This window comes from Sinocyclocheilus rhinocerous, unplaced genomic scaffold, assembly GCF_001515625.1.
Source record: "Sinocyclocheilus rhinocerous isolate Xijiao unplaced genomic scaffold, SAMN03320098_v1.1 scaffold786, whole genome shotgun sequence".
NCBI lineage: Eukaryota > Metazoa > Chordata > Actinopteri > Cypriniformes > Cyprinidae > Sinocyclocheilus > Sinocyclocheilus rhinocerous.
This window is the reverse complement of record NW_015661881.1, coordinates 297,083-308,358: the sequence shown is the minus strand read 5'-3', so window position 1 is coordinate 308,358 and position 11,276 is coordinate 297,083. Positions and strand designations below refer to the sequence as shown.

Below are 11,276 nucleotides of genomic sequence, written 5' to 3'. Positions count from 1 at the left end.
TAAACTTATGGGCTGTCACGTGATGAACGAACGACTCGGAAAAACCCGAAGACTCGAACCAGGTGAACTACTTGACAAATTCCAGTACAGAACCTATAGGATGTTGCGCATTCCCCACTGAACGATTCACTCCCCGAGACGACTCGTTCTTCCCGAGTCACATTAAAGATTCGTTCAAAACGAACGAATCGTTCAAGAACGACCCAACACTACCGCTCACTAGTGATGGGAAGTTCGGTTCTTTTCTGCGAACCGGTTCTTTCGGACAGTTCGATTCAATAAACCGGTTGAAAAAACCGGTTCACCGGTTCTTTTACGCTCGACGTAATGACGTCATTGGCGATGACGTAATGGCGTCAAGTCTATCGCGGGCTTAACACATTCAAATATAAAGTCAGTAATCATAACATCAGTCAATTAAAACATCATTATAATCTGATACGTTTCTTACAATTTGGATTTTTGTATCTAAAGCATCAACACATATACAGGCAGTGATCTGCAAACTAGGATGTTTTACAGTTATGACGTCAATAAATTAGTCTTCATCAGCGCAGAAACTATGCTCCACTTACTATGTATAATCCATTACGGTTTATTTGTAATTAAGTAAATTTACGTTTCGCCGGATTGGCCCATTATCCTCGTTTCACCCGCGCTCACGATGGCATCAGTTGTCCGGTTCAGAGTTCAGACACCTGTGGCGGGCGGTGCTGCTGTGCTGTGACAGTCATTACTGTTCGGTTCGGTAGTTCAGATCACACACGCTGTCGCTGAATCACGCATGCGCAGTATCATCAGCTCATCGGTTCTCAAATCGGACGTGTCCGAAAGAAACGGTTCTCGGTTCAGTGTACTGGTGATCCGAAAACCGATGCAACCGATTCTTGACTCGAGAACGAGAACCGTTCTAACCGGCACGCTGCACGCACTCAGTATCAGCTGCTCTACTCGTGTTCATGTTCTATTTACTACAAACTCAATTTGTGAATGTGTCATCGTTAACTATAATTACAGTACAGGTATTTCATAAATCATCCCTTATTCCTATATAACGTAGTCTTAATTATTGTCCAACTTCCCTGACAAACCCCTTTGGCCTATAACCTAACAGAATCTTCAACTGAACAAAGTACACAGATTAGATACATCTTTTTTTAAAAAGTAAAATAAAATATATTTATATTATCACACTTTCTGATGTTTAACAAAATACTTGGATAACATGCTTTTCGTCCTCTTGAAAAATTACACGCATGCGCAGTATCATCAGCTCATCGGTTCTCAAATCGGACGTGTCCGAAAGAAACGGTTTTCGGTTCAGTGTACTGGTGATCCGAAAACCGATGCAACCGGTTCTTGACTCGAGAACGAGAACCGCTCCAGCAGTGGGTGTGTACGTTCGTTATCCGGCTCGCTGCACACATGCTGCTCTGCTCGTGTTCATCTTCAGTTCTCTCTTCACAGCAGTTCAGTCAGTGTACTGTTTGAGTAAATTAATTACTCCTGGATATTGGTTTATTTCGACTCGGAGGGAGTGTCAGCCACGTTAAAAAAGTAAATAACTTAAGTAAATTGTGGATTAATGCTACCTGGAGACGCGAACCGTTTCAAACGATTCAGTCCGATTTGGTGAACTGGTTCAACCGGTTCACTAAGAAGAACCGGTTAAATTGAACGATTCGTTCGCGAACCGGTCATCACTAGTAGACAGCGAGCTCATGGTTCTACAAAAAGCACAGGACGAGTTCAACAGTAAGAATTATAAACCAGCAGAGGAATTATACACATAATTCATCGAGTCCTGCACCAAATCCAGGTATTAACGACTGTAAATTTATTCGAATAAACTAGTCAGGAGGACAGTGGTGAACATCAGCACAGACTGCATGTAAACTGTCAAGCACAGACGATTGCTTGCCACCGTGTTGACAAATTAAGATCATATTCACATGTTTTCGCTAATAATCACATTTTATGTTTATCTAGAGACTGTAGTGCTCATGATTTGGCCATTGCCTATAATAACCGAGGGCAGGTGAAGTATCTGCGGGTTGATTTTTATGAAGCCATGGATGACTATACCTCTGCCATACAGATCAACAGCCAGTTTGAAGTGCCACTTTATAACAGGGGATTGATACGTTACAGATTGGGTAGGTAGTACAAAGTTTAACCATTAAACATGGGCTTACGTTGCTGCAGATAACGTTTTTAACTAGTTTCTTTATGCATCACGTCAGTGCTTGTGAAAAATTAGCATACCCCTGCTTAAAGGGTTAGTTAACCCAAAAATGAAAATTCTGTCATTTATTACTCACCCTCATTCATCTTCGGAACACAAATTAAGATATTTTTGATGAAATCTGAGAGCTCTCTGGCCCTGCATAGACAGCAACACAACTGAAATGTTCCCAGACCCAGAAACGTAGTAAGGACATCGGTAAAACAGTCCATGTGACATCAGTGGCTCTACTTCAGTTTTGCAAAGCTACGAGAATACTTTTTGTGCACACAGAAAACAATTCTTCTCCCAAGTTACCGTCGTCCACCATTATGGAGAGTACCACGATGCATGCGCGCGCTTTACCCAGAACGTAATCCGCGAGCGTTGTTTACGTTCAGGAGAAAGCGCGCGCATGCTGCATTGAAGTTGAGCCACGACTGTTTTACCGATGTCCTTACTACGGTTCTGGGTTTGGAAACATTACTGTTGTGTTGCTGTCTATGCAGGGTCAGAGAGCTCTCAGATTTAATCAAAAATATCTTAATTTCTTTTTAAGTTGAAATTTTGTTTTTCTCTAGAATTGTATGTGTTATACAGTGGAGTGGAGACTGTGTTTGACTTCCACACCAAACAACTGTTTCTAATTTTGGTTTATCTGGCAAAGAAATGTATATTGTTACTGTGGTCATCTCCTCAAGTACCCTCTTTTAAAATGTGGTTGTCTCAAATATCTACGTTACTTCCACTTGAGAAACTCACCTTTGATATACATCAAAAGTCTAATGATTTTTGGCAGATATGGACACCTCTCTGGTGCTACATTAACAACCTCTCTTGATCTTCTAATGGATGGTGCATATTTAGCCTCTAGCCTGACTGTATTAACTTTTCTACCTGATTGTATGCTTCTTATTGTTTTCCATTGTATAGCTGAGACTGTATCTGTATGTTTATGTGCATTAGAATAACCGACTAATAAAAACAAAAATATATCTTAATTTGTGTTCCGAAGATGAACGGAGGTCATATGGGTTTGGAACGACATGAGAGTGAGTAATTAATGACATTAATGAGTAATTCATTTTTGGGTGAACTAACACTCTTAAGACAACCTGAGAGGTTTTAGGGTCCTGGTTAGCCTGGGAGACCAGCAAGACTAGCTTAAACCAGCTCAGAGCATCCAAACAGATTAAAGGGATAGTTCACCCAAAAATGAAAATTCTGTCATTAATTACTCCCCCTCATGTCGTTCCAAACCTGTAAGACCTTCGCTCATCTTCGAGAGCTTTCTGACCCTGCATAGACAGCAATGCAACTGACACATTCAAGGCCCAGAGAGGTAGTAAGGACATTGTTAAAATAGTTCATGTGACATCAGTGGTTCAACCGTAATTTTATAAGGCATTGAGAATATTTTTTGTTGCTTGAAGAAAACTAAAATTACGACTTTATTCAACAATTTCTTCTCTTCTGTGTCAGTCTTTAATGCGCGTGCAGTCATGAGTTCATGACAGTACCATGATGCATGCGTGTGCATTCCTCTGCTTATAAACGAGCCGCAGCACATCCAGGTTCTACGTCAGAAGCCGGCTCCTGCATCAGCAGCAGCACCACATGCATGCCTAGTACTCTAGTGAACATGCATCGAAGACTGAGACGTAAGAGATGAAACTGTTGAATTAAGCCATTATTTTTGTTTTCTTTGCGCACAAAAAGTATTCTCGTAGCTTCATAAATTTCGGTTGAACCACTGATGTCACATGGACTATTTTAACGATGTCCTTAGTACCTTGAACGTGGTAGTTCCGTTGCTGTCTAGGCAGGGTCAGAAAGCTCTCGGATTTAATCAAAAATATCTTATTTTAATTTCTTATTTTTGTGTTGTGAAGATGAACGAAGGTCTTATAGGTTTGGAACTACATGAGGGTGAGTAATTAATGACAGAATTTACATTTTTGGATGAACTATTCCTATTAAAGTTTTGTCGTTTTTCTCAGAGCATGCTTTCTGCCAATGTGTTGTATTCCACTAATGTGTGCTGTTTGATTTCAATGTGTTTTTCCTTCTAAGGCTTTTTCAAAGAAGCTGAGAGTGACTTTCGGAGAGCCCTGGCTGGAACTGAATCCTAATTTTAAAGATGCTAAAGAAAGTTTGCGGCAGACACTACTGGACCGTGAAGAAAAGTTGAAGAGGCTACTGAAGAGAACTAGTCATTAAATGTTATAATCAAACTCATTAAACTGTTGATTCAACTATAAGTTATATTGTCATGGACAAGCCAAGAGCATATGATTGTGCAGTCATGAGTTGAAATGACATTTAAACATTTAGGCCTGGTTTCACAGACAGGGCTTAGATTAAGCCAGGATTAGGTCATAGTTCAATTGATGTTTAAGTAGTTTTTATAAATGTAAACAATGGCGCATATTTTAAGATATAAGCCTCAAGCCTTGTCTGTGAACTGTAATGTTTCTATATAGAGAGATAAAGATTTATTAACCTGCTAGTAGTCTTTCGAACTTTGTGAGTAAAGGGCCAATCCTGTTGGTCATTGCTCAAGAGACGAGTGAAAACCTTTCTAAATAAAATGCCTGAAGGTGTACATTTCAGAATACATTGATTAATTGTTGATTTCTCCATCACAAAGGGGTGCAATAATTATGTGTTTGTTTGTTTTTTTAATAAACCCATTCTTTAAAATGTGCATTTTGCCTATTTTGTGCACTTTGTAAACTTTTAAATTATGCTGAATTTCACAAGACCTGTCAAGAATATGTCTGGAACATATTTAACTCTAAATACAAACAAAATCATAATTTATATTTTAGATTTTGTGCTATTTTGTAGATTTTAACAGAATTGTATTATATTATATTTTATATTCTCAAGTTTAAAGATACCTCAAAGGAAAATCTACTCATCGCGTACACTGCAATAACTATTTAAAATCTACCAAATGTATTTAACCTTTTCAATAACCAACAATGTTTATACCATTCCTAGAAATACTACATTTTTATTGCTATGATCATTAGCAGAGCTCCACTTTCACTCAATGTGTGAGAAGTTCCTCCCTCTAAATCAGGGGTGGGAAAACTTGGCCCTTCCAGGCCACTTTCCTTCAGAGTTTAGCTCCAACCCTAATCAAACACACCTGAACCAGCTAATCATTGTCTTCAAGACTACTAGAAGGCTACAGGCAGGTGAGTCATATCAGGGTTGGATCAAATCTCTGCAGGAAAGTGGCCTGGAAGGGCCAAGTTTGCCCATCACTGCTCTAAATACTGCAGCATAATAGTTGCCTCATGACACCGGCTCTTTAGTTGATGACAAGCATCACCTGTGCACAAGAGTTAGCTGATTTATACGTTTCCTTTCATTTTTTTGAGCTCTTGCACTAGAAGGGTTTAAATTGTGGTGGTTTCCATAGATCTTGACCACCTGAAATCAGAGAGGCCTGTTTTTCTGAGCAAGGATGACATGGTTTCTTGGAATTTGGTAAGTTAGGCTCTGTGTTGAAAATGTTTTGTTGCCGTTTGTTTTCTAACATTTGTTTTAATTCTCTTTCAGTACTTTTTGGCTGTTGATGGTTATGGTTTTGGCACAGAAGAATTTCAATGTCCTGTCTACACAGAGGAATTTCAATGTGGTGCCAGCACAGAATTTTAACCAACGTATGTTTTGTTTATGCATGTGTACTCGTTTAGGTGCAGTAGGCCATATTTGCTATTTAACGTTTGATTTTCTGATTTGTTTAAATTCTGTTGGTTTCAGGAAAAGGCCTGAAGATTGATTGTCTGGGAAGTTATATGAGGTTAACTGTAGATAAGTCTCTAACTCTTGGAAATCAAGTTGAATTTGATGCTCTCAGTAAGTTGCCTGCAAATAGTTATATTGCCAAGAAAGATGGTTGTAATCTACATTTGTGTCAAACTTGTCCTTTTTTCCTTTTCAGATGGCTCCAAAATTGAGCCATTAACTCCAAGCTTGGCTGCCAAATGTGGTTTTAGTATAGACTCTGATCCTTGGGGTAACTACAAAGTCTTTGCGTCTCTCCTCAACTGTTTTGCAGCGAATGAGGTAACTGGCTCTTTTTGGCCCTAAAGAGTTGCTGTATCCTACCATCTTCCACTTCAGTAGTTCTTTCTGCATTCAGGATGATAGCGTGTTTGATGTTGACATGCGCGTCCGGGTGCATGCTGTCAAAGCGGAACAAGATGTCTTTGAGGTGGCGAAGACCTGTCACCATGACCAATGGGCCCCCCGTGAAGTTCTTTGCACTCAGAATTATATGGAGGTAAAACCTTGGCTCGCTTGTGCTACACAAATATCAAGCCATAGTAGTCTTTAAATGTCCTAACAATGGTTTCTCCAAGGTTTCTGTTAACCGATTGCCAGAAGAAATTACAGCTTTGCATAGGCGGCCTGTGCCCCGAACAAAAATGTTTGATAACCAGTGGACCAGTACTGTTCCTGAGGTATGGTGGTTCAGGTCTTGTTTTGAGTCTGCATGGCACATGCCGCTTGATCAAACGTCCTCTGCCTGCCGTCTTCCAGGCCGTTACCTCTAGGTACAACATCTGGAGGATAGTGTTTTTCACGCCTAATCAGAAAGCTATGGTGTTGGAGGATGCCCTGAGGACAGGATATGGTGTAACGACAACCAGGTCTCGATTGGTGCTACGAAGCGGTTATGACATGCCTGAGACCTATGTGGAAAATGTGAGTATGGAAAATGTGGTGCTGCTCTTAGTAGTTTTCTTGAACCAATGTTGATTCTGCTGTAACAGGTGAATGGCGTTCCAATGAAGATCATCAGAGTGACCACCTACTTCAAGAAACAGTGGTCCGTAACCATGTTGGATACTGTTGCTGCATGTCCAACTGGTACGTGACCCTATTCCCAATAGCATTTGACCCAGTATTTGCAGGGTTCTTCATTCCTTGTCCTGGAGAGCCACTTTTTCCATACAGCGTTTACTTTCAATTTAAATCTATCTGAATTAACTATTAAAGGTCTTTGGGTTCACTTGAAAATCAGTCAGGTGTGTTGGAGCGTAACTCTGCAGGTAAGTGGATCTCCAAGACCACGATTGAAGAACCCTGATCTGTTGCTTCTCTTACAGGTGGGCTTTCTTTTACGGATGAGATGATTACCTGGAACTTCCCCCGGTTTAATCCACTAATGAGTTCTATTGAAACTAGTCTCCTCGGGATGTTCATGGGAATAGATGGAAAGCAGATAGATTCGGTGCAAATGACCGCTAGAGGCTATGTTTTGGCTGTAGTAGAAGATCAAATCATAATGAAAATACCAATTGGTGGACCAGATGGCTACTACAAGGTTTGGTTTCTTGCTTTTAATTTGGCAACTTTAAGTCTTGTGCTTAAACCTAATGGTTAACTCCTGTTGTAGAGTCATGCTGTAAATAACCAATACCATATCACATACAACATTGAGCCAATGCTGGAGTTACTGTGGAGTGAGGGAGGCATGGATACTACAAGATACAATGTCCTCTTCCCCATCAAGACCCCTTTTATGTCTAGACCACCCGACTTTGTTGACCGTGAGTGCTGAGGGTTCTTTAACTGTCCAAGGAATATGAAGAAAGTGTATTTTTATGCGTATAATTTGTTTTTCCCCTATTTCTTCCACACCCCCCCCGCCCCAGTCACTGATGCTGACCAAAGGAGGTTTCATGTACTCTTGGGTCCTTTCCTTTATGACACGGAGTTGGTGAACATCACCTTTTCCACTGGAGTCCTTACTGTGGCAGAGGCCAATGCAAGGGGCATCAACATACAGGAACAACGCTTTCAAAATGGCTCCAAGGCGTTTAGACTTCAAGTTGCCTTCTCTGACACTGTTATTCCCCCATCCAGTTCTCCCAACTATGAGTGGAACTTGTGATGAAGAGAAATTCTACGTCGTAATTTCATTTGGAAACCTGGGCAAAAATTTTAATATTAAGATGGGTGTGCGTGACGTGACTCCAGACCAGAGCGCGGAGTACGATATAAAGGAGAATGCCACTCATATGAGCTTGGCAGTGCCTTTCCTTTCATCTGATGTTGTGTTTGAGGTACTGGGTTTTTTTTTTTTTTTTGGGGGGGGGTTTCCTTCCCTTTTTCCCTTGAGCATAGACGGACACTGCTGTAATTTGTCTTCAGCTGATGTACCCATCATCCTTGAGGGCTCGGCTTGATGTGTTACTCTGGGAGCCCATGAACAAATGGACACTAAGTGACTTCTCCCTGGCTTGCAATTTTCCCATGACCATGACTGGTATGTTCTTTTGCATGGTGTTCTTTCAAGTTATTAATGCTTTTAACAGGCCTTGGCATTTGGCCTAGAGATGTAATGGTTTTGGCATGAACTTTCCAGAGTGTTTTAGCAATGGCACCATGTCAGCCCTCGCAGTGAAGGTAGAATCCGTACCTCAGCTTGTCCCTCGTCAACTTACCCTGAGGGATCCCTCATGTAGACCCAAATTCAGCAACGATCGCTTCGCCTACTTCTCTTTTGAAGCAAACCGTTGTGGAACCACTAGAACGGTATGGAGGTGGCTGTTTTGGTTGTACTTTTGTATTAAACGCTCACCATCTTATGCTCTCGTCTCTCCCTCAGTTCTATGATGGCGTTGTGATGTATCAAAATGAAATCGCTTTGGGTAAGGGGCTGCAAGGTTACCAGGGGAATAAAAAAGGAGTACCTGCTAGTCCTCCTGATCCAGAGTATCGGTAAGATGGAATCTTTTGGAGTTTGTGTACCATGCCTGCTAATGCATGTCTTTTGAAACTTTAAAGTGCACTCTTTCTTTCTCCTTGTTAGCGTGACCATGTCTTGCTTTTACACGCTAAATGATACCCAGACGATTGCGTTCTTCACAAAGCCACGGGAAAATGAACCCTTGCCAGAGACTGGTATTGGAGAGCTTCAAGTTGTACTGAGGCTTGCTCAGGGTATGCTAAAATGCTGTAGTTTCATGGTCCCATATTCAAGCAGGTGGCATTTGAGTTACAACTGCAAATCAACTAGTAGGTAATGCTAGATTTTCAAAAGGCACAACTTAAATAGCACTTTAGTCCTGTTTCCATCAGTCTTGAGCAGGTATAGCACCCCAAGATCCACTTTTCTGCAGAGGTTGGCTCCAACCCTGATCAAACTCCTTACTGACCTTGATTGAGCTTAATCGAACAAGTTAAAGTATACTTCAGTTTTCAGTTGGACTCACAGCCTTTTCAAAGTACAGCTGTGGCCAAAAGTTTTGGCAGTGACCTACATTGTATTTTGCAAAGTTTGCTGCTTAAGCTGTTGTTCATTCACATGGTTTCTAGATTTGTGTAGAGTGATCAGATGCATCTTAAATAATTGCTAAAAGCTTCTTTTGATGGAGCACCATGTCACAAAGCAAGAGTGATAAAGTGGCTCGAAGATCATCACATTGAAATTTTGTATCCGTGGCCAGGCAACTCCCCGGGTCTCAATCCCATAGAGAACCTGTGGTCAGCCTTCAAAAAGCGAGCGGACAAGCAGAAGCCCACAAATTGTAATCAACTCGGAACTAAAAAGGCAAGAATGGATCGCCATCAGTCAGGATTTGGCCCAGAAGCTAATATCCAGTATGCTAGAGCAAATTGCGGAGGGTATGAAGAACAAGGGTGAACACTAAATATTGACTCTTTGCCAATAAAAGCCTTTAAAACTTATGGTATGCTTATTGTTTAAGTATACCATAGAAAACGTGTGGGAAAATCTACAAATACTGAAGCAGCAAACTTTGCAAAACACAATTTGTCACTGCCCAAACTTTTGGCCATGACTGTATACTTCAAACAGGTGCTGGATGTGCACTAGGCAAACTTAAGCGCATCTGCAAGCTGCGTCTACGTTGTACGCGTGTTAAAATTCTGGCTCTGTACATGCTATACACCTGCACTGTATGCATATACAGTATACTTTTTGGGCTTTATCATTGGAGCTAAGCTCTAGCAAGTGGTGAGTTGAGCATTTAAAACCCTTTTAGTCCAATCGTTCATAATGTGACCAGATTGCTGTTGTCAGGAAGTATCAGGCCAGAGCAGTAAAAGATTTTCCACAATGCTACTTAACCGGTGGTTTGATTCTGTTGAAGCAGTTTATACTTTGGTCATTTGTGATCAGATCACCCAAAATAAGGCATAATATTGTGTAAAAGGGCTATTGGACTATTAAGTGGCAAGGAAACCAGTGCTCTTTGTGACTTATTATTATTATTATTATTATTATTATTTATTTATTTATTTTATTTTTTTGTTCCCCCTCTTCCTCTCCACCCAGATGGCTCTTATAGTAACTTCTATGTAAAGGAAGATTACCCAGTTGTACAGTACTTAAGAAGTCCTCTGTTCTTTGAGGTGGCGCTGCTTCAGTCCACTGATCCTCAGATAGAGCTAGTCTTGGAGAACTGTTGGGCTACTCTGAAAGAAGACCGGAACTCTACTCCAAGATGGGACTTGATTGTAGATGGGTAATGGCTTTAACTTGTATAATATAGCATTTTGTTAACCCTTTGACCCCAAGCCTCACCTCTTAAGTTACTGACCAGTCCTAACTTGAGCGAATATATATATATATATATATATATTCGCTCAAGTTAGGACTGGTCAGTAACTTAAGAGGTGAGGCTTGGGGTCAAAGGGTTAAGTTTTCCACCCTGTCATTCCTAACAGCATTCCATACCCGTCTCATGTGAAGCACTTTGAAATCAAGATGTTTACTTTCGTGCAGAATGATAATGTATTTCAGGATCAGGTAATTTTATTTCTTCCGAGACCTGATTTGTGTATTTAGGCTGCATCACTGACTACTTCTCTCCCCAGATTTTTGTACACTGTGACGCTGTGCTTTGTGATTCTGAGAGTGACGGCATCTGCGAGAGACTATGTCCATCTCCTATGCCTTTAAAAACTGGAAAGAAAGGTATGACCACTGAAGTTCCCCACTGTCTAATTATTTTTAATGAGCTTGCACAGATTCTAATTACAGTTGGGGTTTCTTTTTTTT

General features: G+C 40.8%; 2 pseudogenes; both read left to right on the top strand.

The window, feature by feature from the left end:
* Positions 1 to 4,571, top strand: part of LOC107726742 (tetratricopeptide repeat protein 32-like) — a 6,154-nt pseudogene extending 1,583 nt beyond the window's left edge.
* Positions 4,572 to 5,598: 1,027 nt separating this feature from the next.
* Positions 5,599 to 11,276, top strand: part of LOC107726753 (uncharacterized) — a 6,384-nt pseudogene continuing 706 nt past the window's right edge.